Source organism: Geotrypetes seraphini, chromosome 2 (genome assembly GCF_902459505.1).
Source record: "Geotrypetes seraphini chromosome 2, aGeoSer1.1, whole genome shotgun sequence".
NCBI classification, from domain to species: domain Eukaryota; kingdom Metazoa; phylum Chordata; class Amphibia; order Gymnophiona; family Dermophiidae; genus Geotrypetes; species Geotrypetes seraphini.
In genome coordinates, this window is record NC_047085.1 from 93,041,630 (window position 1) to 93,067,634 (window position 26,005).

Below are 26,005 nucleotides of genomic sequence, written 5' to 3' on the forward strand. Positions count from 1 at the left end.
ATTTTGCTTCACCCAGCAGTCTCATAAGTTAAAAACGGTTCTCTGAGCACTGAGAAGTGTTAGAAAGTGTGTGTTACAATCACCTGTGTGCACATTAATTCATATCTGTTAGCTTTATCTAAGCCAGTTGTGGGAAACATACAGAAAGACTACATCTCCCAGCAGCCATAGGGCCAGAGAAAAGAACGAGCAGGAAAGGAATACTGGCCACACCCAAACAGGCTCAAACTGGTTTAGGCCAGGTGAGAAGTTCTCTGAGTGCAGGCTACCCTAACACACCTGCAGGGAGGACTAATCAGCTCCCTGTAGTGAAAGAAAAGGGTTTAGCTTTCCCACAGAAAGAGTTCCAGGGCCAGCCTTAGAGTGCACACCTGCTCCAGGCTCAGCAAGCCAGGGCCACACTGCAAAAAGAAAGCAGCAGACTACAGCCACAGAGAACTAGAAAGCAACAGTCCACCTCATAGCAACAAATTCAGGCAGAGGTTTGTGATGAAGAGGCTAATGATAAGGTTGATTCTGGGTTTGTGAAATGGCGGATAATAACATTACCTACGATATGGAAATAGAATGCTCTGATTTGCCCTGCTCTGAAGGTATAGACATAGGCTGAGAGCCATTGCTAATAAAGGAGCTGGAGGGAAAAGTAAAGTCTGTTCGAGTTTATTGAAAATGTTGAAGTTTTGTTTTGAACCAAAAATACAAGCTACAGGCAGCCATTTTGTTGGGATCTGGAAGGGGATCCTCCAAGCTAATCCATTGAGAGTAAATTATTTGGAGAGGATCTCACCCTTGGGGCTTTAAGCCTAACCCAAGGGAGTTTTGCCTGGCAGAAGAAAAGCTTTTATTTTGTTGGAATAAGGCTTTTATATTCTGGCATATTTTTGGACAGCAATGGTTTTTGTTTTTGTTTGTGAATGCTGGACTCAAGCCCAAGGTGATACAAACCTGAGAATTTATTTGACACTTGTTTATGCTGGTGAAACAATAAACAGTACCCAAGGAAATTGCACCCAAAGTTTTGAACTCTTTTATTTTGAGCCTTATCAAGCTACCAAAACAACCTTGCAAACCGCTCAGCCGAGGTTTGTGTGCATTGGGTTAGGTCACATGCTGAGCCCAACTTGGCCGCTCCCGGTCACAATATACTGTATACAATAATAGAGACTGAGTTAGGTGCTATCGACTCATGTTTGAGTCCTAGAGACTTGGGGGGCTCCTTTTACAAAGCCGCATTAGCGGCTTTATCACACACACCTTTATAGCGTGCGCTAACACCTGCGCTAGCCGAAAAACTACCGCTTCCTAAGAGGAGGCGGTAGCGGCTAGCGCGACTGGCAAATTAGCGAGCGCTATTATGCGCATTAAACCGCTAACGCAGCTTCGTAAAAGGAGCCCTTGGTGACTTACAGATCTAACAATAAATCAGTTTTGTGCTAGTTCGGTAATAGAAATTACCGAACCTCTTTTTAGAGGCACAATTCTCAAAAACGGGAAAATAAAATATAGAACTGGGAGACTGCAGGACTCGTTTTCAAACAAGATAAATGCCCAAAAAGTGGCATAAGGGGCAGATAGAAGGTTTTCTTGCCAAACCCTTCCGATTTGTTATTTTCAATACCTATATTTTAGAAGGATATGTATGCTGTTTATCTGCAGTGGTAAGACGTTTGGGGCTACCCCTGTTTTAATAATGAATAAGTACTAAAAAAGGTACATAAATTTACCAGATGATCATTGGAGGGATGTAAACGATCTCCCCACCCCCTAAGATGTGAATGAAATAGTACATACTTGCTTGTGTGACAGCTTCAGATGTTATAACTAGTCCTAATAGAACAGAAAGCAGATTCCTAGAGTAGTCTGGCATGCAGAGTAGTCAACCTTACAGATGAGGACTCAGGCCCATACTCCACTCTAACCACTACACTTATGATGGAATCCGTGAGCCTTTCAAAATCCACCCAAATCTGGGCTATTGGGGGTAGTATACAGGATGTCTTAGGTATCTTAGGTAGCTTCTGAGACCAGGCCCATAGGAATTGGGGAGTCACTTGCAGAGAGAATGATAGGATGAATAAAACTGATTTTATGGTGAGTGGGAGTTAAGAGTTGAAAGCAACTTCGAAAAGACAGGCTTTTAGCTTGGATCTGAATACTGAAAGAAACAGAGCATGATATAATGACTTGGGCAGTCTGTTCCATGCATACAGTACAGCAAGATAGAAGGGACAGAGTCTGGAGTTGGAATTGGAGGAGAAAGGTACGGATAGGAGGGACTTCCCAATGAATGGAGTTTATGGGGGAGCATAGAAGGAGACAAGTATGGAGAGATATTGAGGGGCTGCAGAGTGAATGCATTTGTAGGTTAGTAAGAGGAATTTGAACTGTATTTGGAAATGGATGGGGAACAAAAAGTGACAAGGATAGGGGTTAATATGAGTATGGCAGCTCTCACGGAATATAAGTCGTACAGCAGAATTTTGCATGGATTGAAAGGGAGAGAGATGGTTGAGCGGAAGGAGTAGTTTAGTGTTTAGGGCTGCAGCCTTATCACCCTGAGGTTGCAGGTTCCGCTCAGTACCGCTCCTTGTGACCCTGGGCAACCCAGTACCGCTCCTTGTGACCCTGGGCAACAGACTGGGCATCCCTCCTACCAGGGGATGTCGGGGGGGGGGGGGGAAGGGTTTTGGGTTACGGCAGGTACATTAGTCATATTGTGAGCCCTATAGGACAGATAGGGAAAAATACCTGAATATAAACTGCTTATGCTATAAGTGGTGTATAAAAATACTAACATAAATAACTGAGAAGTGATGAGAGTGTGACAAGGCTAAAGTGGCTAGGGCTTTTCAGCTTGAAGAAGAAATGATCCAGGGGTGATATGATAGAGGTTTATAAAATACTGAGTGAAGTGGAAAGGGTAGATTTATTTATTTAAAAATGTATGTACCATATATTGCCTATACAGTTTACATAGCCACAGTCATAAATAATGGACAGTACATACAAATTAAATGGTTACAAAAAAAACTTTGCTTTAAGATTCAAATCATCAATCATCAGCAGGTACTTATATTACATAAAGTCTCAATATATGAAGGCGTTTACGAACAAATGCATTTTCAACATTTTCTTAAAATCCAATCTGGCGAAGCATTCCAAAGCTTTGTACTCCTTTACCGACAACATAGCCTCGCCTATCCTGGAATGAGAAATCATTTATTTACTCTTCCAAAAATACTAGAACTAGGGGGCATGTATTGAAGCTACTAAGTAGTAGATTTAAAACAAGCCAGAGAAAATATTTCTTCACACAAGGTGTAATTAAACTCTGGAATTTGTCATCAGAGGATGGGGTAAAATCAATTAGCTCAGCAGGGTTTAAAAAAGGTTTGGATAATGTCCTATAAAAGTCCACAGGCCATTATTGAGATGGCTTGGGGAAATCCATTGCTTATTCCTAGGACAAGCAGCATAAAATCTTCTTTACTACTCTGGCTCCAGCTGTTGGAATCAAGATACTGGGCTTGATGGACCTTCAGTCTGTCCCAGTATGGAAATTCTTATGTGGGAAGCCACTGCTTGCCCTGGATTGGTAGCATGGAATGCTGCTACTATTTTATGTTTTTACCAGGTGCTTGTGACTTGGATTGGCCTCTGTGAAGGACCATTGGCCTGACCCAATAAGGCTAATCTTATGTTCTAGTCTTAACTGTTTTGGTAGTGTGCTCAGAAAGAAGAGCTTGTAGTTTAGTAATATTATAGAGGAATAAGCGACAGGCTTTAGCAGTGTGTTGGATCTGAGCGGAGAAGGAGAGAGAGGACTTAAAGATGACCCTACCTATCCTATCTAGAACCATCCTGTCCATTCTATGATAGCACATCTCTGAGGATAGCAGCTTTGCATCATCTTTCCAGCTTCTCCAAGTCCTCCTCAATCTGGTAAAGTTCATCCTGTGGCCAAACTCAGGGAACAGCTTCCAGATCCTTGACAAGATGGTGTCTGCAGGCCCAAAGTTTAACAGTCTAATCATTGATGCCATTTTGTTTATGCCCCTACACATGTAATATCAAGAGTGTTCACCACATACAAATGTTATACCGCACTAAGAACACTGGGCGCTCAATCACATAAGTATTTACGTTTGTGCCTGTATACACAACTACTCTGTAAAAGAAAACAGCACCCCTTTGACACTGGGAGCCCTTTATAGAATTGCCTCCAATATGTGCAAGCATTAATATTCCTTAAGTATTAATTGTCCACCTGCATAGATGCTACTCGATAGGTGATATATTAATTACTGAATAAATTTGAAATTTGAAAACTAATGACTCTATATATGTAATATTACATTCGTATACTCTATGTATATACAGTAAAACCTTGGTTTGCAAGCATAATTCATTGCAGAAGCATGCTTGTAATCCAGAGCACTCGTATATCAAAGCAAATTTCCCCATAGGAAATAATGGAAACTCAGACGAATTGTTCCACAACCCCAAAACTTTAATACTAAATATAGTAAAATCTTGGTTTACAAGCATAATTTGTTCCAAAATCATGCTTGTAATCCATAACACTCATATATCAAAGCGAATTTCCCCTTAAGAAATAATGGAAATTCAGATGATTCGTTCCACAACCCAAAAACTTTAATACAAAATACTATCCGTACTTGTAATGCAAGACCTCGCTCATTTAGAACAGTCACTACACTCCTGCAGCGTCTGAGAGAGAGAGAAGAACCATTGGCTCAGTTGTGATGATGTGACATGCGTAAACTGTATGTACTCATATTGCAAGAATTTGCTTGTTTAGAACAGTCACTACACTCTTGCAGTGTCAGAGAGATAAGAACCATTGGCTCAGTTGTGATGCGTATATACTGTATATACTTGTATTGCAAGACATTGCTTGTATATCAAGTTAAAATTTAATAAAATGTTTTGCTTGTCTTGCAAAACACTTGCAAACCAAGTTACTTGCAATCCAAGGTTTTACTGTATATCAAATTAAAATTTAACGAAGTTACTTGGAATCCAAGGTTTTACTATATATATATATATATATATATATATATATATACATACACACACACACACACACATATACTGTATATATATGATTTCAGTATCATTTTTGCTCTGTGTGTTTTAAAATAATGCCTATAAACTATTTTAGTTTACTTGCAGACAGACTTACTTGCATGCACTGCTCTCTTTGGTAGTGACAGCTGTGGATACAGCTGGTTCTTTGATGTGAAGATGGTGGAGCATGATCTAGGTGTAATTGCTGATGATGTGTTGAAACCAGCTGCTCATTGTGCAATGGCAGCTAAGAAAGTAAATAGAAGGTTAGGAATTATCAGGAAAGGACTGGAAAATAAAGATGAGAAGCAGCCTTTGTATCACTCCATGGTGTAGTCGCACCTCAAATACTGTATGCAATTCTAGTCACTGCATCTCAAAAAAGATACAGTAGAGCTGAATTAGAAAAGGTACAGAGAAGGGTGACGAAAATGATAAAAGGGATAGGATGACTTCCCTATGAGGAAAAGCTAAACTGACTAGGGCTCTTCAACTTGGAGAAGAGAGTGCAGGGGAGATATGATAGAAGTCTATAAAATATTGAGTGGAGTGAATCATTTGTTCACTCTTTCCAAAAATACAAGGACTAGGGAGTATGAAATGAAGCTAGTAAATAAGATTTAAAATGAACCAGAGAAAATATTTTATCACTGAATGTGTAATTAAACTGGATTTGTTGCCAGAGAATATGGTGAAAGGGCAGTTAGCTTAGCAGATGTCGAAAAAGATTTGGATAATTTCTTAAAAGTCCAGTGGCGTACCTAGGGTATGTGGCACCCGGGGCCCATCATTTTTTTGACACCCCCCCCCCCCATGTAAAAAAATATTTTTTGTAATGACCATGAAACAGAATAAATGGTCAGAATAGAAACAGGCAGTGAAAATTTTCTTAAATTCCAAACATAACATAACATAAATTATGTCTGAATTGTCATGACATCAGAAGTACATATGGAGTAGTTGCAGGTGATGCTTGGGACAGTTCTGATTGTGTTAGTTCGGTTTTATGTGTTTTTTGAATAGAAGGGTTTTTATTTCTTTTTGAAGGTTTTGCAGTCTGTGGTCGATGTCAATTGGTTGTAGAGTTGGGAGTTGAGTGTTGCAGCTCGAATGGCTAGGAGGTTGTCGAACAGTTTTTTTCTTTTGACGTTTTTGGTTGGAGGGTGTGTGAATGGTGCGTGAGTTCTCCTATGTCTGTTTGAAGTGGATTGAATTATTTAGCTGAAGAAATTAGTTACCCCCTCATCCCACACACATTAATTCTCTTCCATTTTTGTTCCCATTATAAAAAACACTGATAAGTTCCCAGAAAAAAAATACATTAAAATAAGAAGTGAAAACAAAGGCCCCTACAGATGAGAACATAACATAAGAATAGCCTAACTGGGTCAGACCAATGGCCCATCATGCCCAGTAGCCCATTCTCATGGTAGCCAATCCAGGACACTAATACCTGGTCAAAACCCAAAGAGTAGCAACATTCCATGCTACCGATCCAGGGCAAGCAGACACTTCCCCCATGTCTTAATAACAGATTATGGACTTTTCCTCCAGGAATTTGTCCAAATCTTTCTTAAAACCAGCTACACTATCTGCTTTTACCATAACTTCTGGCCATTTCATTTTTAAGTTTAGATCTTTCCTTTCAAACAGAGACCTTGCTAGATGTCAAATACAGCACAAGGTAACTTCACATGGACTTAGCTGTGCAGGAAATGTGAATCTCCTCATACACCTACCATATAGTGCAAAAATGTGCAAAAGTCTTTTTTTCTTTCGATCACTACATAGCCTAATGTCACACAAGCAGCGCTGTTACAAACATATTCTGTAGGTCAATGCTAAGGATTTAAAAGTTTCCTTCCTTGGACCAGAAGGAGATAAACCACTGGAAGAGATCCCAAAATAACACCCAAAGACCCACTCAGTGTGTGAACCAGTTGAGTGGAGTGGACTAACTGGGGGGTGGAAATGGGCCCGGAGTTTGCTCAGCAGAATTTCCCAGACCACCTCTTCCTCTCAACACATTGACACGCTGCCACCATCGCCACTAGGAACACCTCACTGGGTAGGCCAGCTATGCTATAAACTTTATAAAACACATTATTATATTTTCTTATAAAGCACATATTTTAACTGAACTCTCTGACATCCTCAGCCTTTCCATTCACAAAAATAGAAGGAAGAAAAGTTCCCATTTCCTGCTGTCTCATGTCCCCGGCCTATACAATATTTTTTTTTCTGCAGACCCTTCAAAAGTCTGACCAAATCCTCGTTTCACTTGCATTATAAAGTACTGAGGATGCCATCTCTCCCCAATCCCAGGTCCTAAAGTCTAAGACAGTAGCACAAACTAATGCTGCCAGATTCAGGAAAAAAAATTTTGATTCGATTCAGCCTATTGCAGGGGTGTCCAATTTCGGTCCTCGAGGGCCGCAATCCAGTCGGGTTTTCAGGATTTCCCCAATGAATATGCATTGAAAGCAGTGCATGCACACAGATCTCATGCATATTCATTTGGGAAATCCTGAAAACCCGACTGGATTGCGGCCCTCGAGGACCGACATTGGACACCCCTGGCCTATTGAATTGGTTTTTCAATTCGATTTTCCTGCCCAGTTGGGTGATGTTTTTCAAAACTCCTGGTGGGTTTTATAGCTTTTTCACCCCCTTTGGCTTCTCCTAACCACACTGGCGCTGTGGTGTAAATAAAATAAAGAAACAAAAAGGACTTTTCCTCTCTCTGTTAAATCCTAGCTCACGTTTGCAGTCCAACACCAGCTCTGGCAGGATACACATTTCAAATCTGACATATTATAATCAAAAAACAGAAAATAAAATTAATTTTTCTACCTTTTGTTGTCTGGTTATATTTCAAATCTTGTTGGTCCAAGGCTCTGGTTTTCTTCTGATAACTTGCTTGCCAGGGTCTCCTTCTTTCTGCATTCTAACCATCCATCTGCCAACTCTGTCCTCCCTTTCCATTTCCCTTCCCTTCCCAGGAAGTCTGGTATCTTTCCTTTTTTTCATCTCCCTCCACAGATCCACCTTTTCTTAAATACCCTTTCATCCGGCATCTCTCCCTCCTTCCCCACCACCCCAGAGTCCACCATCTCTCCCTTTCTTTTCCTAATTACCCTCCTATCCAGTATCTCTATCCCTCCTCCACACCATCCCTTGTGTCCAATTTCTCTCCCTTTCTGTTCCTTCCCTCCCTAAATCCCATGGTCCATCATCTCTCTCCCTCTCCTCTATTTTCAGACCCATTATTTCTTCCCCCCCCCAAAGTTTGGCATATGCACGTCTCTTTGAACACCCCCTTCCCTCTGTGTACTTCTAAATCATGGTCCCCCCCAAAGGCCTGTCCCCCCTTAAAGGTCTGCCTGTCCCCCCTTGTAGGCCTACACCCCCCTTGAAGGCCTGTCCCATCCCCTTGTAGGCCTGTCCCCCCCTTGAAGGCCTGCCTGCCTGTCCCCCCCTTGAAGGTCTGCACCCCCCGAAGGCCTGCACCCCCCCCGAAGGCCTGTCCCCCCCTTGAAGCCTGTCCCACCCCCTTGTAGCTTCTCCCCCCCCCCCCCCCCTTGTAAGCCTGTCCCCCCTTGAAGGCTTGCCTGCCTGCCTTTCCCCCCCTTGAAGGCCTGTCCCCCCCTTGAAGGCTTGCATCCCCTTGAAGGTCTGCACCCCCCCCCCCCGAAGGCCTGCACTCCCCCTTGAAGGCCTGCACTCCCTTGAAGGTCTGCACCCCCCCGAAGGCCTGTCCCCCCCTTGAAGGCATGTCCCACCCCCTTGTAGGCCTGTCCCCCCCTTGTAGGCCTGTCCCCCCTTGAAGGCCTGCCTGCCTGCCTTTCCCCCCCTTGAAGGCCTGTCCCCCCCTTGAAGGCCTGCCTGCCTTTCCCCCCTTGAAGGCCTGTCCCCCCCCCCTTGAAGGCCTGCACCCCCCCTGAAGGCCTGCCTGCCCCCCCTTGAAGGCCTGCACCCCTTGAAGGTCTGCACCCCCCCCGAAGGCCTGTCCCCCCTTGAAGGCCTGCCTGCCTGCCTGTCACCCCCTCCCCCTTGAAAGCCTGCCTGCCTGCTCTGACGTCAGAGGAGGGGCGGGATTGCGGCGCAGGAAGCAGCGCCTAAGCAGCGTAGGAATCGCTGACGCTGACTTCGCGATCCTGCTGCGGGCTGCTTCACAGGTGGTGCAGGAAGGTCAGTGGGGCGAGCGGTCCTTCGGGGGTGGAGGGGGGACTGAACGGCAAGGCCGGGAGCACCCCCTTAGGGCTGGCACCCGGGGCGCACCGCTCCCCCCGCCCCCCCCCCCCCCCCCCCTTGGTACGCCACTGTAAAAGTCTATGAGCCATTATTAATATTGACTCTGGGAAATCCACTGCTTATTCCAAGGAAAAGCAGCAAAAAATATGGTTTACTAAATGAGTTTTACCAGGCACTTATGACTTGGATTGGCCACTATTGGAAACAGGATACCAGGAAGCTGTCTACACAATGCGCGGCGACGGTGAAAAGGGCAAACAGAATGCTAGGAATTATTAAGAAGGAGATCACAAACAGATTGGAGAAGGTTATCATGCCGCTGTACCGGGCCATGGTACGCCCCCACCTGGAATACTGCGTCCAGCGCTGGTCGCCGTACATGAAGAAGGACACAGTACTACTCGAGAGGGTCCAGAGAAGAGCGACTAAAATGGTTAAGGGACTGGAGGAGTTGCCGTACAGTGAGAGATTAGAGAAACTGGGCCTCTTCTCCCTTGAAAAGAGGAGACTGAGAGGAGACATGATCGAAACATTCAAGATAATGAAGGGAATAGACTTAGTAGATAAAGACACCCTCTCCAAGGTAGGGAGAACGAGAGGGAAACTCTTTAAAGTTAAAAGGGGATAGATTCAGTACAAATGTAAGGAAGTTCTTTAACCAGAGAGTGGTAGAAAACTGAAATGCTCTTCTGGAGGTGGTTATAGGGGAAAACACCCTTCAGGGATTTAAGACAAGTTCCTGCTGAACCAGAATGTATGCAGGTAAGGCTAGACTCAGGGCACTGGTTTTTGACCTAAGGGCCACCGCGTGAGCGGACTGCTGGGCATGATAGACCACTGGTCTGACCCAGCAGCGGCAATTCTTATGTTCTTCAGTCTGTCCCAGTATGACCACTCTTATGTTCTGCTCTTATGACAATAGTCGGGCATAAGCATTTACACCAGCTCAAAGTTAGGTGTGAAACTGCATGTATAAAATTCAAGGTTAGCCCATATCATCCTGAGAATGTACCTCATGTTTCCGCCATTAAACTCTTCTTCAGAATCCTCATTATTCATATTCACTTCGTGGTTCAGTTTGTGTGTACTCAGTTCTCTCAACTGTTTTCCAGCTATCCTGGAGTGAAAGCATTTCACATCTGCCTATTACCTTCCTCCTTGTCTATGGGTGCAATTAGACAACGTCGGTTTTTTATACTATTTCAGATTGGAAGCTTCTCAATTTACTTAAAGTGATGGGACTGGGGTCCACCGTTTTGGTATGGTTTGAGTTATATCTGAAAGATAGGAGTCAAATGGTTAAATGGAATGAATATCTGGCAAAGGGCAGTACAAGGTCAAAGGAAAAGTTTCATGGGTGAAAAAGTAGTCAAAGCAAAACAGTCTGTTCCTCTTACATAAGAACATAAGAAGTTGCCTCCGCTGAGGCAGACCAGAGGTCCATCTCGCCCAGCGGTCTGCTCCAGCGGCGGCCCATCAGGCCTATTGCCTGAGCAGTGGTCCCTGACTATCCCTATGACCTACCTCTACTCCTATCTGTACCCCTCAATTCCTTTATCCTCTAGGAACCTATCCAAACCTTCTTTGAAGCCCTGTAACGTGCTCCGGCCTATCACAGCCTCCGGAAGCGCGTTCCATGTATCCACCACCCTCTGGGTGAAAAAGAACTTCCCAGCGTTGGTTCTAAACCTGTCCCCTTTTAATTTCTCCGAGTGCCCCCTTGAACTTGTGGTTCCCCATAATCTGAAAAATCTGTCCCTGTCTACCTTTTCTATACCCTTCAGGATCTTGAAGGTTTGTATCATGTCTCCTCTAAGTCTCCGCTTTTCCAGGGAGAACAGCCCCAGCTTTTTCAGTCTGTCAGTATATGAGAGGTTTTCTATACCCTTTATCAATTTAGTTGCTCTTCTCTGGACTCCCTCAAGTACTGCCATGTCCTTCTTGAGGTACGGCAACCAGTACTGGACACAGTATTCCAGATGCGGGCGCACCATTGCACGATACAGTGGCAGGATGACTTCCTTCGTCCTGGTCGTGATACCCTTCTTAACGATACCCAACATTTTGTTTGCTTTCCTTGAGGCTGTGGCGCACTGTGCCGACGCCTTCAATGTTGTGTCTACCATCACTCCCAGGTCTTTTTCAAGGTTACTTACCCCTAACAGTGATCCCCCCATTTTGTAGCTGAACATCGGGTTCTTTTTCCCTACATGCATGACTTTGCATTTCCCTATGTTAAAGCTCATTTGCCACTTTTTGGCCCACTCTTCCAGTGTCGTTAGGTCCCTTTGCAGATCTTCGCAGTCTTCCGTGGTTTTAACCCTGCTGTAGAGTTTGGTGTCATCCACAAATTTAATAACCTCACATTTTGTTCCCGCCTCCAGGTCGTTAATAAATATATTGAACAGGAGCGGTACCAGCACCGACCCCTGCGGAACTCCGCTCGTGACCCATTGCCAGTCTGAGTAATGTCCCTTTATTCCAACCCTCTGTTTCCTGCCTTCTTAAGCAGTCGTTTGTGTGGTACCTTGTCGAAGGCTTTTTGGAAGTCAAGGTAAATGATGTCTATGGATTCCCCTTTATCCATCTGGCTGTTTACCCCCTCAAAGAAGTACAATAAGTTTGTGAGGCATGACCTACCCTTGCATAAGCCGTGCTGACTCGACTTTAGCTGTCCATTGTTTTCTATGTGTTCACAGATGCTGTCCTTAATCAGTACTTCCATCATCTTTCCCGGGACCGAGGTCAAGCTCACTGGCCTGTAGTTTCCCAGGTCACCCCTTGAACCCTTCTTGAAGATGGACGTGACATTTGCTATTTTCCAGTCCTCCGGGATCTCTCCAGTTTTTAAGGATAGGTTACATATTTGGCGAAGTGGCTCTGCTATTTCTTTCCTTAGTTCCTTGAGTACCCTTGGGTGAATGCCGTCCGGACCTGGCGATTTGTCGCTCTTTAGTCTGTCTATCTGCCTGAGGACATCCTCTTGGCTTACCTCTAGTTGGACCAGCTTTTCATCCCGATCCCCATTTACGATCTCCTCGGGTTCCGGAATATTGGATGTGTCCTCCCTCGTGAAGACTGACATGAAGAACTTATTCAACCTGTCAACTATCTCTTTTTCCTCCTTTACCACTCCCTTTTTGTCACCATCATCCGTTCCTACCCTGGATAACAGCCACATTAACTTCACTCTCTCTTACCAATTCTATTTTCTTCAGTACATTTCCAATTATTCATATGTAAATCCATGCCTGACTCTAAATAGGAAACTCAGGTCCTGGGTCTTCACAGACAAATAAAGAAACTCCTTTACCTTTGTCTTCTGCTCCTTCTCATGAAATCCCAGGGCCTCTACATGGTGCAAACCTTTGAGCTAGGGCCACTCCTTGCTTCTTCAGGACTTCTCCACAGGTACTGTAGCCTAGCCAACACTTTAGGGAGGATGCTTTCATTTGGAGCCTCCCTCCAGGAGATCTCTGCACTTGGCATCTTTATCCTGGATCCCTCTTGCCTGTCTCCAGGCATTTAACTACTTCCAAGCCTGAGCCCCCTTATTCAGCCTCTGACATGACAAGCCAACATGGCTAAACTGCATCTTCAGTGAGGGAGTGTTCCTAGGGTCACCTGCTGCCATATCACTCACAGGTCTCTTGAACAATGAAATTCATATACAATTGGCTGGATTCACTAACCTGACTCTCTGTGGCTGATCCATGCAGGCCCGACCAATTCACAAAACAAAAAAATTAAAATGAGGGCAATCGGAGGAACGCCCCCTCTGACTGCACGGATCGCTAGTGTGCAATCCTGACGCATTCGCAGACCATATGCTTTCCCTGCGTTAGCTGTCTGTTTTTGCTGGGGAGTTGTTTTTGTTTGTTTTTTGTACTGGCCTTGACTCTCCTGCTCTCCCAGGGAAGGGTGATCCCCGGCGGCGGCAGCATCTTTCGCTTCACTGACACAAGTTCACTGTCCCTGCGAGTCCCTGCCTTGAAGAGCCACAGCTAACACGTTTTCAGCAGGTTGTTGCCAGGAGGGCTCGTGGCAGCGGGGACTTTTAAAAACAGGCAATTATTGATTCTCCTGCTCTCTGCCGCCCTTTCCCGCAGTGCAGCCTCGCTTAAAAACCATGTGCTCACCCCATGGGGAAGGGCAGCAGAGAGCAGGAGAGTAAGGGGGGGCAAGAGCAGGGCTCGGCTGGAAGGGGCAGAGAGCAGAGCGGCAGAGATGGGCTTGCAGGGCTGGGATTTCAGGCCGAGGACAGTCGGAAAGGATGATTGTGACTGGTCCCCAGCAGTCACTTCTTGTGTTGATCGGCCAGCCCAGTCAGTTTCCAAGATTTCTTTAGTGAATCGCATACCTGCTTACTTTACATGCCATTCCCTTCATTTGCATGCATGGTTCGGAATTGGATCAGCACAAAGGTAAAGGAATCAGGACAGAGTAAAATCGGGTCGCAAGCGGGTAGCAAACCAATCAGTACACGATCGGTTTGCTAAGTGAATCTAGCCCATTGTTTTCTGACATTTAATGCATTCTATGCCTCAAAGCTGACCATTTCCCCCTATTATTTATTTGGATTTTTAACTGTTTTTTTCATTTGTTTTTGTTGTTTTGTTTTTCATGAAGAGATTTACCCAAAGTGAATTACAATCCATTGAATAGTAATCTGGTACACTTATTTTCCCTATCTGTCCTGGCAGGCTAACAGTGGTGTCTGGGGAATGGAGGGATTAGGGGCTAGATTCACTAAACCTTCCAATCCTGTCCCGACAATCGCAAAACCAGTTTACTAATTTTGCGATTGCTCCCCGACCCTGACCCGATTCACTAAATTGCTGTCTGATCAATCTCCTACCCAATCCGATCCATCTATGCAAATGAAAGGAAATGTCATGCAAAAGTAGAAAGCCATCGATTCACTAACCAAAAGAAGAAACACCGATTGGGTTTACCGATCTGAAAAGAAGCAACTGCTGAGGACCAGTGGCTTACTATCCTTGCCAACTCGCCTGCTCTCGTCCACCCTGAAATATCAGTACTGAGGTTACAACCCCATATGAAACAACCATCAAAATTAAAAATAAAACTGTAAAATATCTTTACATATGCGTAAGAATTCCTTTTTTATATATTCTGTAAAAAGCGCATTGCAAGCCCATGGTTTTAAAGCGTGTTCTGTTTGATAATCTGGCTACACAAAATAATTCACTGCGTCAGTCACAAATCATTCCTTTTTAAAAATGTCCAACTCATAGGGCCAGCAAAAGTAAACTGCAGCCACCCCTCTCCCTTTCTTTTGAGCCTACTTGTGCTTTGCTGCCAATGACGTGCGGGAATAAACCCCGCCCACATAGTAAGGGCAAAGAGCTAATGCATGTGTAAATTGCATCAATAAACAACAAGGATTCTCTGCCCATGTGTTTTGATCACACTTAGAGAATGACACGGTGGCTGTTAGCCACGGGTAACCCGCCAAAACGGTGGTGGGGGGTGGAAGTGCTCACTGCAGGTATGGGGACAAGGCCATCCACTGCCCCGTGGAGCGGTGAATTGGCTTCTCCCCGCAGTTTAAGGAGGGAATGTGCACGGTCACCTCCCTCCTTTCTACTTACTGGCTGAATCTATCTCCCTCCCCACTCCCGCGGCACGTTAGTTTCTAGAGTAACTTACTCAAACTGCCGGAGCCTGCCTGCAGTCGCGTGCGCCTGTTAGCATAAGCTTCTCCTCTGACGCAACTTCAGAGGAGAAGTTTCCACCCACAAATGCGACTGCAGGCAGGCTCCAGTGGCTTGAGCAAGTTACTCGGTAAACTTAAAACATGCCATGAAGGTAAGGGGGATGAAGGGAGATTTGCGGACTGCATGAGGGGTGCTGAAGGGCAGTGAGGTAGCGAGAGGGAAGAGTGGTGATGGAAAGGAAAGGAACAGATGCTGAAGGGGGTGGAGAGGAACAGACGCTGAAAGGAAATGGGGAAGACAGAGTAGGGAGAAGAAGCTGAAGGGAAATGGGGAGCAGAGAGTGTAGAAGACGCTGGAGGGAAATGGGGAACAGAGAGTGGGGAGAAGACGCTGGAAGGGAAGAAGACAGAGATGCCAGACTATGGGGGGAGTGGAGGGAAGAAAATGAGTGCCAGACCAATTGGGGGGGAGTGGTGAAGGGAGAGGCACGGCAACAGAGCAAATGGAAGATGCAGAGAGAAGACAGACAGTGGATGGAAGAAATTGAATGAGAAGATGAGGAAATCAGAAACCAGACAACAAAGGCAGAAAAAAAAAATTATATTTCTTTTCTTTCTTTTTTTGTTGCTTTAGGATAAAATAGTATATTAGGTGTGTTGATAAAAATTTATAAACAAAGCTCAGCCAGCTGATCATCTCTTTCTCTAGTTCAACAGTCAGAACTTTGATTTATAAGGAAGGAATAAGCTACATATTGCAGTACTGAGGCTTGTATGGATGCTGTGGGGATAGTAGTCACATGGACGGGGCGGGGACAGTGGTTGAGGGGACAGAGCGCTGAAGGGAACACATTTTTTCCCCGTGTCATTCTCTAATCACTCTTACAGTGATCAGTGGGACCACTATAGGGCGTGTGTCCGATCAGATCATATACATGTAGAATCTGTAGTGAATCGGTCGCTCAGCAAAACTCGGCCAAGAATCGCCCAACAAAAATCCAGATCGGTAAGTTTTGTGAATCTGACTTGCCCAGAGAGTCATAAGGAACAGGCTAGGATTGAACTTACAACCCCAAGGTGCTGAGGCAGCAGCCAAACCCTTCCCTCATCCCATACTCATCAGCAGCAATTTTTGTCCTATTTGGTGTCAAACCCAGACCAGGACTTATATTTTTGCCGTAACTTCTCAAATAATTATCACATCCTTCTTTACAGCCACAGGACGAGATTTACTAAAGTGCACTACTGCATTAATGTGTGATTTTGCTGTTAACATGTGCCATTAACAAATAAATCCTGTTGCATAAAATGAGATCAGCAAAAAGCATTGCAGGTATGCCTTTTTTTGGAAACATAGTCTTCAAGTTGGGAGCAGTAACCCATAGGCCATTCCATCCTCTCTGACATTCAGCTCAAGAGTAAAAAAAGACAGTACTATTAAACAAAACTAATGAAAGACATAAGATACCGCTACTGAATGGAGTGGGTATTTCTGAAAACCGTTCCTTTATTTCAATATTGTACACACAATTGTATAATGGATAGATTATACAAATAACATTCTGTTAAAACAGTAGTTCTAGGTGTTTATAACACTTCTGGGTATTTATAAGCACTACCTTATATTTTTAAAAATAAACTGTGGCAAGTTTTCTTTTAGAAGAAATCTAAATAAATATTGTAGCTGATGATAGTTCTGTGCTGAGCACTTCTGCTTTTTCCCACTAAAATGTATTAAACCTTCAAGGGACTTCTGTTTGCTTTCCATGAAATCAGATTTAAGAGCCACAAACGTATTGTCCCAGTGAGCAGCTTCTGAAGGGAGCACATTCTGATTGTCCACTGAAGGCTGACCTTTAGGTCTTCCAACTGTGCATTGAAATCAACAAAAGAGACGACAAAAACGATCAGGTCTGATCTAAATACAATGAAGTTAACCTTCCTGCCAGACCATGGGCCACTTTGCTTTTCATTAGGGAAGCATTTCTATAAGCCACAACCCTTTCATAATCTTCAAACTGGTTTTGAAATCCTGAACATACCAAGGGTTGATTCGTAAGTCATGGCAACTATTTTTTTTTTCTCTCGGAAATGTGCCAGCACTGGAAATCTAATATATCTGTTCAAGAGTGTGTGACATGTATGAAGGGTGTTCAATAATTTATCTACTTGAGTATGAAAGAAAGTAGCAAGCGTGTTGAAACAAGTCTGTGCGTGTTGTGATATGTCTCAAGATTATTCAAACACAGTTGTGGATCAGTGTGAGTCTAACATTCCATGAGATAGGATGTCAGGCGAGTCCTCATGCAAATTAAGTAAGAAACAAAAAGAGCAGAGACGGCAGTGATGATGTACAGGACGCTAAGACTTTTTATTAAACAAAACACATAAAACAGTTTGTTTCCAAAAGGACAGATAAGACCAGACTCAACACATTCCGTGTTTTGAAGAAACACTCCTTCCTCAGGGGTCCAAACACGTCAGAACAAAGTGACCTGATGGATAACAACTGAATGAAAGCTGGAGACAGCAGTGAGTAATTGTTAGTAAAAAAACAAGGCTTGGAGCACCATTCAGTGATACATTTTTCAAAAAAGGAAGGGAAAAAACCAAAGGAGATCCATGAACAGATGACTGCAGTTTATGGTGGAGTCTGCTATGTCGTCCTACAAAGTAAAATTTTGGAACAAGCAGTTTAATTGGGGAAGAGAATCCATTGAAGATGATCCTCACACTGGACAGACTATGGAAGCAACTTCCACAGAAATGTGCAAGAAAGTCGAGGATTTAATTTTGTCAGAGAGACAACTTAAGGTTTCCCGAATAGCTGAAGAAATGGTCATCTTGGCAGGTACAGTTTGGAAAATAATTCATGAAAAGTTAGGCATGTCCAAGGTTAGTGCAAGATGGTTTCCAAGAATGCAAGATGCCATGTCAGAAGGAGATGAGGCTCCAGTGGTATCAGGAGAACTTGAAGATGGTCCATGAAGAGCAAGTGCATTTTTTTTCATTGTTTTGTGACTAGAGATGAGACTTGGGTTTATAAAAGAGATCCTGAGCCTAACATGGAGTCAATGCAGTAGAAGTACAAGTCAATTCCCATGACAACTGTCTGTCTTGTGTGGTATGAACTCCAGAAGCAAAAGTCCTTCATCATCCCAACAACCATAACCGGTGAGAGATACGCCAAACCAATGATCGTTTTGTGGGAGTCATGGGGAAAAGGCGAGGAAAACTCACAGCAGGAAGCTGCTTATTTACAGCAAAGCGCCGGTGTATATGTCACGACAATCACAGGCTACCATCCAAGAATGTGGGTTTCGGCAGCTGAACCATCCACCCTACAGTCCTGACCTGGTTCCCTTGGATTATTTCCTGTTCTGAGTTTTGAAAAAAATCTCTCCATGGACAGCGGTTTTCAAGTGATAAAGACATCAAGGAAGCTATGATGTCATAGTTTGAAGGTCAAACAGAAGAATTCTTTTTAAAGGGGTTAAGGTCATTGTAGGAAAAGTGGATAAGATATGTGGAGCTATCAGGGGACTATATTGAAAAATAAAACAAAAATGTTTTGAAAACTCTTTTTCTTCCTACTGAGGTAGATAAATTATTGAACGCCCCTCATACTTCTTAATGTTGCCACCAGATAAGAGATGAGTGCAGGCATTTTTGGTTGGGGAGAAGCAAAAAAAAAAAAAAGATATTTGACATCATCATTTTATTATGGCACACAGCGAACAAAATGAAAAACAATATACAAGTACAAACTGTTTAACTATTAACATCCTTCAAAGTAGTTTCCCAGGTCGCCATGGTTCATTTATTAGTTAACAGTTAAACAGTTTGTACTTGTATTTTGTTGTTCATGTTGTACATTGTATGCCATAATAAAATGATGATTTCAAATGTCTCTTTTTTTTTTTTTTTTTTTTTGCTTCTCCCTTACCAGAGATGCCTGCACTCATCTCTTATCTGGTGGCAACATTAAGAAGTACATGTCACATGCTTTCAAACGTATATATTAGCTTTTCAGTGTTGGCACATTTTTAAGAAAAATAAAATAGTTGTCATGACTTATGAATCAACTCTCGGTATACTATTTTAAGGTCATTTTGGGGATTATTATCCATAATTTGCTTAAATAATACACTGGTATTTAATCTGCCTCATTCTCTCTCCTAGTATATTTTCCAAAGTGACTAAGGATGTTAGAAAACATTTTACAAATGTATGTTTTGTACAAAAGTTATTTTAATACCCAGCATTTGATAAAACACTAATTAAATACACATTTATACCTGATTTCTCTTCATAGAGTGAAGATGTTAATGTTTTTCAATCTATTTTTCAATCCTTTTCTATTTTGCAACAAAAGGAACTATTCCATGGCAAGCTCCTGATGGCAAAGGTCATTTACTCTCAGGTTTGCTCTATATGCCTAATTTTATATTGCGTAATAAATCTTCAACTGCCCATCTATGTGGCAGCTAGGAAGGTTCAATCAGAGGTTACATGTATCAATGTTTAATGCATCTCTCAGTAAAAAATAAAATAAAATTAGCACGTTTTCATGTTTTATATGGTCTGTTTAACAAGAGTGTTGAATGATTTCTATTATACTTTTATTATTCAGAGCGACATATCACAAAGTTATATGCAGAGTTGAACAAACTGAAATTTCAGCATCTCAGTGCACTTTAGAAATGGATAATAAATAATAGAATGCTGGGTTGTTAGTAAGCTTGAACAAATATGCACTTAAAATATGTAATACATTTCACACAAAAAAGTATATTAACAATGGGATTTCAGTAATAGTGAGGAATAATTAACCTCCCCCACCCCTTTTTGCAAATCTGTGCAAGAGGTATTTAGCGCCGGCCAGTAGGCTGAATGCTCTGCAGTGCTCTGATCCTCATGGGAACTCTACGACTGCCGAACAACGCAAAGCATTCAGTGTGTTGGCCAGCACTAAACACCTCATGTGCAGTTTTGTAAAAGAGGGGGTAAAAAAGAGGAATGTTTCTTAAGGTATAATGTCAAAAGCACGGAGGACAATGGCGCGCCGATAATCCTGCGCTGACATTTGAGCCCAGGAGAAATGTGCGCTGCTGCTTCCACTGCTTTGAGGCCTTATGTTTTACGCTGTCAGGGGGTGTATGGGGAGAACCCCTGAATACATTTAGAACTTCTCACGCTCCCATTGGGGGGGGGTTGGGTTGGTACTGAAAACTCCCGTTCTTTTCACTGTTCAGGAGTTTTCAGTGTAGTGGGCGGTTTACTCCCCACCCACCCACCCCCAACGGGAGAGAGAGGACTTCTAGGTGTAGTGGAGGGTTTCCCCCCCCACACACACACACACACCTCCCCTTAGAATGCAAAAGGGAAGGCCTCAAAGTGGCAGAATCGGCGGCACTCATTTGTCCTGCACTCAAATGTCGTCACGGGATTGTCAGCGTGCCGTTGTCTTCCACGGTTTTGAAGACAATGAAATAAGTGCTTTGTTTGATACCTTACTAGAATTCTAGCAAAATTTACCTGAATGTTCTGCTTTTGCTTGATAGCTTTTATTGCAAAGTTCTCTGATTCAATCATATATATTTTATGTCCACTGTCTGAGAACTAAATTAAGAAAAAAAATTTAAAGAATGTTGGTACATGCTATTTCCTACCATCTGCTGTAATGTCATAGTAAACCCAAATACAAATAGAAAAAGTATAAAATAAAGGTTTTGGAAAAAAATTATAATAATCTTTGCCTTATTTTAAAAATATTGGAACTGTATGTTTTTCAAAAACAGATGTATTACAACATGCCATGTCACTTATTACAAATGAATTATTATAAAGACTAAAGTCATTGTCTAATTTTTAGAAAGGTATTTAACAGGACAAAATGAATCTAGTCTCTGATGAAATCAAATGACTTTCATATTCAGCCATTCTAGCCAATAAAACTTCTGATGGTTTTCACCAACGCTGCACTGATTTTATAATAAATCCCATTTCTGTGACAGATTCAATCAGCCCATTTGTTCTGATGGCAGGTCATTTTTGCAGCACAAAGATCCAGTACCAAATATTTCAAATATCACTAAACATATTAAAACTGGCTCTAAATCCAACAATCAAGAACATAGCAATTTTATTGGAGTAAATATTAGATAGGTAGCTTTTAGAAAATCCTTTTATTAAGGCATGCTAACCGATTTAGCGTGCACTAAATGCTAAAGCATCTTTTATATTCTAAGGGCATCTTAGCATTTAGCGTGCACTAATCTTTAGGGCATGCTAAAATCGGTTAGCGCGACTGAATAAAAGAACCTTCATGTTTTTAAAATATGCAGAAAACTATGGGCTCTTTTTACTAAACTATGGAAGAGCTTCTTACCACAGGCTGGCGAGGTAAATGCTCCAACGCTCATTCTATTTCTATGAGCGTTAGACATTGGCCCGCAGTAAGAAGCTCTTCTGAAGTTTAGTAAAACCCAACTTATGTATTCTTGTTGCAAACAATATAATTGAATGCATACAGTACTTATTTATTTTTATTAATTTACTTAAAAGAGTTATAGTCCACCTAAAAACTAAGCAGATTATAACCATACATAAAATATTAAATAAATTTAGTACATTAACAAACACAATTTAAAATTGTGTTTGTCTCTCTTATTTCCTGATATACAAATCTGACTATGGGGCCCATAATGTAAAAAAAAAACAGATGCCCAAAAAGCATCTTAAATCAGCACTTGGATGTCCTAATCGCCAGGACGTCAAAGTGCCGATAATCAAAACCTTCTTTCTGTATGTCTAGCGAGGTGTTCCAGCTTCTGTACATTCAGAGCACAAGATGGGTATGGTGGAGGCGTGTTATGTGTGGGCCCCTCAAGGGTGGGTTAGACATGGATGTCTTGCAGTGATAATCAAATATTTTTCAAGACATCCTTTTAAGACATCCTGAACAGAATTTATACGTGTGGAACTAGATCTGTTTTAGAAGGGTCTAAGTGCCACAAAACCACTGCATACATCAAGGTAAAACACCCCCACACTCCCCCAGTGCTCACTGACCCCCCTCACACCCACAAAGATCAGAATACAAACATACATACTTATTTCCAGAACATCAGCACGTGGTAGAGGAAAGCCTAGTAGAGCTGCACACAGGTGTCTTAAGTAGCCTGGTGGGTGGGTTAGAGAACCATAGAGAGGAGTAGCACATCCCATAAGCCATGCTAACCACTATATTTATGGTGGAAAATGTGAGCCCACCAAAATCCCGCAAAGCCCTACTCTACTTCCATATAGGTGCTACTTGTAGCCATAAGGGCTATTGTGGTTGTAAACAGGCAAAAAAATAACACCTTGCTTAAAATATCAACAGTACAACAGAAAGACAAGGGAGGCATCCTTTCAGCCATATTTTCGAAAAAAAGACTTTCATTTGGCTGAAAGGACGCCTCCCTTGCCTTTCTGTTGTATTATTGCGGTTGTAGACAGGTGGCTATAGTGAGTTTTGACGATGTTTTGGGGAGGATCACCATAACCTATAAGGGAGTTTTGGTGAGATGTTTATCTAGCACCCTTTATGCCCTCTAAGGTGCCATGTAAGGTGCCCCACTGCTCTGTTACTATGTTTGGGTGGCCAGTCTATTATAGGACTGGCCCCTCCCACATCCAAATGGTCTTGTTCTAGGCACTTGGGACTTGGATGAAATTTTGGTCGAATATGTGATATAAAGATAGATGTCCTGGTGGTCAGGGCATCTCAATGGCCTGAACGTTCAGATAGAGGATTTTTTATATATATATATATATATATATATATTTCTAGATGCATGGTGGTTTGTCTTTCAAAATTAGGTATTTTAATACTGCCAACTTTGTACGTCTAGCACCATACATCCAAATCAGACTGAGCCGTGTTTTTGATGTTATATATAAAAAGAATTAAGTAGCTTCTATTTAATGAAGTTTTGAAATTGGAAGCCATCCCTCAATAGAGCCCTCAATAGCATGTCTGTATATTGCTATATTTGAGCAGTGGCTAGTATTTAATTCAAATTACAGTCATGAGAACATAAGTATTGCCTCTGCCGGGTCAGACCAGGGGTCCATCGTGCCCAGCAGCCCGCTCCCGCGGCGGCCTTCCAGGTCCTTGACCTGTAAGTTCCCACCACCTAAATTGTTTATGCCCTAATCCTGAAGTACCCTATATAGTACCCCTCTATCTATACCCTGTAATCCCTTTCTCCTTCAAGAAGTCATCCAAGTCCTTTTTGAAACCCATTATTGTACTCTGTCCTATCGCCTCTCCTGGAAGCGCATTCCAGGTGTCCACCACCCTCTGAGTGAAGAAATACTTCCTAGCATTCATCTTGAATCTGTCTCCTTTCAGTTTTTCCAAATGCCCTCTTGTTTTTGATGTCCCCACTAGCCTGAAGAATCTGTCCCTCTCCACCTTCTCTATACCTTTCATGATTTTATAGGTCTCTATCATGTCCCCTCTAAGTCTCCGCTTTTCCAGGGTTATGAGCCCCAGCTTCTCCAGCCTTTCGGTATATGCAAGGTTTCCATGCCCTTAATCATTTTTGTTACTCTTCTCTGGACCCTCTCGAGCATCACCATATCCTTCTTAAGGTGCGGCGACCAGTATTGGACGCAGTACTCCAGATACGGGTGCACCATTGCTCTATACAGCGGCAGGATAATTTCCTTCGTTCTAGTAGAGATACCTTTTTTGATAATGCCCAACATTCTGTTTGCCGCTGGCTTCATCATTGTATCCACCAATACCCCCAAGTCTTTCAAGTTTGCCTTCCCCCATCGGGTTCCCTTTCCCTATGTGCAAGACTTTACATTTCTCTACATTGAAGCTCATCTGCCATCTTTTTGCCCACTCACCCAGCTTGTTCAGGTCGCTTTGTAGATCTTTGCATTCCTCAACAGTTCTGACCTTACTGGAGAGTTTTGTGTCATCCGCAAATTTTATAACTTCACACTTCGTCCCTGTTTCCAGTTCATTAATGAATATATTGAACAGCAATGATCCCAGCACTGACCCCTGTGGGACACCACTCGTGACCCCTTTCCAGTCAGAGTAGTGTCCCTATACTCCTACCCTCTGCTTTCTGTCCGCCAGCCAATTTTTGACCCATCTGTGCACGTCCCCTTCCACCCTGTGGCTCCACAGCTTCTTTAGTAGGCATGGCATAATAAACAGGATTTATCAAAGTTGATAATTGAATGTAATTATTTTGCATTCAAAGATCAATTTTACCTTCAGATAAAATCGGTAGCCATGGGGGCAATGGCAGCACCCTCAATAGCATGTCTGTACAATATATGGCCATATTTGAGCAGCGGTTTGTATTTAATTCAAATTACAGTCATGGCATATATGGAAATGTTTCAGCAGGGACAGAATATGAATTGCAGGGATTTTTGCAATATCGTAATGCGTAATGCTGCTGAATCCTGGCATGCAAGCTGCGTGCATAATCTTGGTATTCTATAACATTGTATCACACTTTTTGGAACATCTCTGGCCAACTCATGCTCCTCCCAAAGCTACAATCACCTTTGAGTTACACAAAAGGCACTTTGTATATGCAGCATTATAGAACAGCGCTTAGGCAGATCCATGAATAAGTCTGCATTAATGCCAATTAACATCAATAATTGTTTATTAGTAGCTTGTTAACTAATACGTTGGATCCATGCCCAAATTTGGGAGCCATAAATAGAATGGGGGGGGGGGTATATGTTTTGAGAGGCACATCCAGAATTGCATATAATATTCAAGGTGGACAACCCTTGGAATGATATAGGGATATACTGTAAATGTTCATGCATAAAGTACACATTTACTAGGGAGTGCTGGAAAGTTCTCAGCCCAGCCAGGAAGAGAATGATATGGATATGGTTAATCAATTATCTAAAAACGTCAAAATGTAGAATTTTGTTTCTTCAAATTGGCACTTAATGAAATAAGATAACACTCTTTTCAGCTACAGTGGCAAAATAACACTCAGCATTTAGGAAGTTGGTTGGGCTGAGAACTTTTCAGCACCCCCTCATATGCATGCATTTTATCAAAGCCTTATTTACCGGTAAATGGCTATATGCTTATAGTAACACTTTGTAACAATTACCAAAATAATACTGTGCAACCCACTAACGTTATATAAAATATTATTAGCTTTGTTAATGCAGTAAGCTCTTATATCTACTTTTAGAGAACTGCAATCAAGTTGTCACTGATCCACTTAATTTTCTTATTTCTATTTCAAACATTCATTTTTGCAAATTCAGAGCAAATTTTAACACTTATCTTTTCTTTGAAGTTACTGTTGGCTGGGAACTCTCATTGACATGTTTCGCCATTAAGCTGTTTCAAGGCTGTCCCCTACAACAAAATAATTCATTTTTACTGCATCATCCACAGGGTTAAAATATAGTGGTAGAGAAATCCCTGAACATCAACTTTGAAAATTAGAATTAAATCATACCTATTTTTGCCGCATTCCTCCATATAAATTGCCCACTACTTAGAAAAGATAGCGGCAACGTTGTCTTTCATTCATTTAATTGATCTTCCCAATGATGTCACTGGATACTTACCCCCTGATTGGCTGACTTTATTTACACCTCTCATTCTAAATTCAAAAACTCCTCAATCAACCCATCATAATTTTTCCATTATCAAACATGTATCTGCATTTTTAGTTAACTTAAAATACATCCCATTCATTCTTCTATACATAGGGCTCCTTTTACTAAAGTACGCTAGCGTTTTTAGCGCACGCACAAAATTACCGCATAGTGTGCTTCTAGAATAACACCAGCTCAATGCTGGTGTTAAGGTCTAGCGCGTGGAAATTTAGTGTGCGCTATTCCGCGCGTTAAGGCCCTAACGCACCTTAGTAAAAGGAGCCCATAGTCAACCCATCCAATTTCATACTCTTCATAAGGTTT

General features: G+C 42.4%; 1 long non-coding RNA gene across 1 annotated transcript in view; it reads left to right on the top strand.

The window, feature by feature from the left end:
- The first annotated feature begins 244 nt into the window (after positions 1 to 244).
- The window catches only part of LOC117355581, a 70,492-nt gene continuing 44,731 nt past the window's right edge, over positions 245 to 26,005 (top strand). Inside the window, exon 1 of the long non-coding RNA XR_004538402.1 lies at positions 245 to 482. This is a non-coding gene — a long non-coding RNA (uncharacterized LOC117355581). The remainder of the gene's footprint in view (positions 483 to 26,005) is intronic.